The sequence below is a fragment of the Carcharodon carcharias genome, chromosome 12 (assembly GCF_017639515.1).
Source record: "Carcharodon carcharias isolate sCarCar2 chromosome 12, sCarCar2.pri, whole genome shotgun sequence".
NCBI lineage: Eukaryota > Metazoa > Chordata > Chondrichthyes > Lamniformes > Lamnidae > Carcharodon > Carcharodon carcharias.
In genome coordinates this window covers 117,132,930-117,136,069 of record NC_054478.1, presented here as the reverse complement: position 1 = coordinate 117,136,069, position 3,140 = coordinate 117,132,930, and positions in this window count along the sequence as shown.

The following is a 3,140-nucleotide window of genomic DNA, read 5'->3' as shown; positions in this document are numbered from 1 at the left end:
ATAACTGCAGCAAGAAAAGCCACAGGAATACAACAGCAGCAGGAACAGGCACAGGAATACAGCAGCAGCAGGAACAGCCACAGGAATACAGCAGCAGCAGGAACAGCCACAGGACTAGAACAGCAGCAGGAGCAACCAGAGGAATGTGACAGCAGCAGCAGGAATGTGAAAACATTAGAGCAGCAGCAGGAACAGGCACAGGAAATCCCACAACAACAAGAACATCCACAGGAATGCAGCAGCAGCAGGAAGAGCCACATGAAACAGCAGCAGCAGGAACACCAACAGGAATACAGCAGCAGGAACAGAGACAAGAATAGATCAGCAGCAGGATGGGCCCAAAGGAAATCCCACAACAGTGGTGACAGCCACAGTAATCCCACAGCAGAACAAACAGCCTCAGGAAAATAGCAGCAGCAGGAACAGTGACAGGAATACAGCAGCAGCAGCAACAGACACAGATATGCCGCACCCGGCAGCAGGAAGATCCACAGGAAAATAGCAGCAGCAGGAACAGCGACAGGAATACAGCAGCAGCAGGAACAGCCAAAGATATGCAGCACCAGCAGCAGGAACAGACACAGGAATGCAGCATCAGCAGCAGCAGGAACATCGACAGGAATACAGCAGCAGCAGGAACAGTGACAGGAATAGAGCAGCAGCAGGAACAGTGACAGGAATACAGCAGCAGCAGAAACAGCCACAGATGCCCAGCAGCAGGAACAGCCACAGGAATACAGCGGCAGGGGGAACTGCCACAGGAATACAGCATCAGCAAGAATAGCCACAGAAATTCAGCAGCAGCAGGAACAGCCACATATATGCAGCAGCAGCAGTCGGAACAGCCACAGGAAAAGAGCAGCAGGAACAGTTACAGGAATACTGCAGTACAGGAACAGCCACAAATATGCAGCAGCAACAGGAACAGCTACAGGAATACAGCAGAAGCAGGAGGAATAGTCATAGGAATACAGCAGCAGCAGGAACAGCCACAGATATGCAGCAGCAGCAGGAACAGCCACGGGAACACAACAGCAGCAGGGAGAACCACAGAAATACAGCAGCAGCAGGAACAACCACAGGAATACATCAGCAGCAGGAACAGCCACAGGAATACAGCAGCAGCAGGAACAGCCACAGGAATACAGCTGAAGCTGGAGCAGCCACAGAAATACAGCAGCATCAGGAACAGCCACAGGAATACAGCAGCAGCGGGAACAGCCACAGAAATGCAGCAGCCGCAGGAAGAGACTCAGGATTACAGCAGAAGCAGCAGGAACAGCCACAGGTATACAGCAGTAGCAGGAACAGCCACAGATATGCAGCAGCTGCAGTCAGAACAGCCACAGGAATACAGCAGCAGGAACAGCCACAGAAAAACAGCAGGAGCAGGAACAGCCACAAATATGCAGCATCAGCAGGAACAGCCACAGGAATACAGCAGAAGCAGCAAAATCAGTCAGAGGTATACAGTAGTAGCAGGAACAGCCACAGATATGCAGCAGCAGCAGGAACAGCCAGAGGAATACAACAGCAGCATGGAGAGCCAAAGAAGTAAAGGAGCAGCAGGAACATCCACAGGAATACAGCAGCAGCAGGAACAGCCACAAGAAAACAGCAGCAGCAGGAACAGCCACAGGAATACCGCAGCAGCAGGAACAGCCACAGGAATGCAGCAGCAGCAGGAAGAGCCACAGGAATACAGCAGCAGCAGCAGGAGGAGCCACAGGATTAGAGCAGCCGGAGGAACAGCCAAGGGAATACAGCAACATGTGTAACAGCTACAGGAATATAGCCGCAGCAGGAACAATCAGAGATATGCAGCATCAGAAGGAACAGCCACAGGAATACAGCAGCAGCAGGAACAGCCATAGGAATACAGCAGCAGCAGCAGGTACAGACACAGGAATTTAAATGCAGCAAGAAAAGCCACAGGAATACAACAGCAGCAGGAACAGGCACAGGAATACAGCAGCAGCAGGATCAGCCACAGGAATACAGCAGCAGCACGAAAAGCCACAGGAATGCAGCAGCAGCAGGAACAGCCGCAGGATTACAACAGCAGCAGGAACAGCCAAGGGAATACAGCAGCAGCAGGAACTGCGACATGAAAACAGCAGCCGTGGGAACAGCCACAGGACTAGAACAGCAGCAGGAGCAACCAGAGGAAGTGACAGCAGCAGCAGGAATTGTGAAAACATTAGAGCAGCAGCAGGAACAGGCACAGGAAATCCCACAACAACAAGAACAGCCACAGGAATGCAGCAGCAGCAGGAACACCAACAGGAATACAGCAGCAGGAACAGAGACAAGAATAGATCAGCAGCAGGATTAGCCACAGGAATTCCCACAACAGTGGTGACAGCCACAGGAATCCCACAGCAGAAACGAACAGCCTCAGGAAAATAGCAGCAGCAGGAACAGTGACAGGAATGCAGCAGCAGCAGCAACAGACACAGATATGCAGCACTGGCAGCAGGAAGATCCACAGGAAAACAGCAGCAGCAGGAACAGCGACAGGAATACTGCATCAGCAGGAACAGCCAAAGATATGCAGCACCAGCAGCAGGAACAGACACAGGAATGCAGCGGCAGCAGCAGCAGGAACATCGACAGGAATACAGCAGCAGCAGGAACAGCTACAGGAATACAGCAGAAGCAGCAGGAATAGTCATAGGAATACAGCAGCAACAGGAACAGCCACAGATATGCAGCAGCAGCAGGAACAGCCATGGGAACACAACAGCAGCAGGGAAAGCCACAGAAACACAGCAGCAGCAGGAACAACCACAGGAATACATCAGCAGCAGCAACAGCCACAGGAATACAGCAGCAGCAGGAACAGCCACAGGAATACAGCTGAAGCTGGAACAGCCACAGAAATACAGCAGCATCAGGAACAGCCACAGGAATACAGCAGCAGCAGGAACAGCCACAGAAATGCAGCAGCCGCAGGAAGAGACACAGGATTACAGCAGAAGCAGCAGGAACAGCCACAGGTATACAGCAGTAGCAGGAACAGCCACAGATATGCAGCAGCTTGCAGTCAGAACAGCCACAGGAATACAGCAGCAGGAGCAGCCACAGAAAAACAGCAGGAGCAGGAACAGCCACAAATATGCAGCATCAGCAGGAACAGC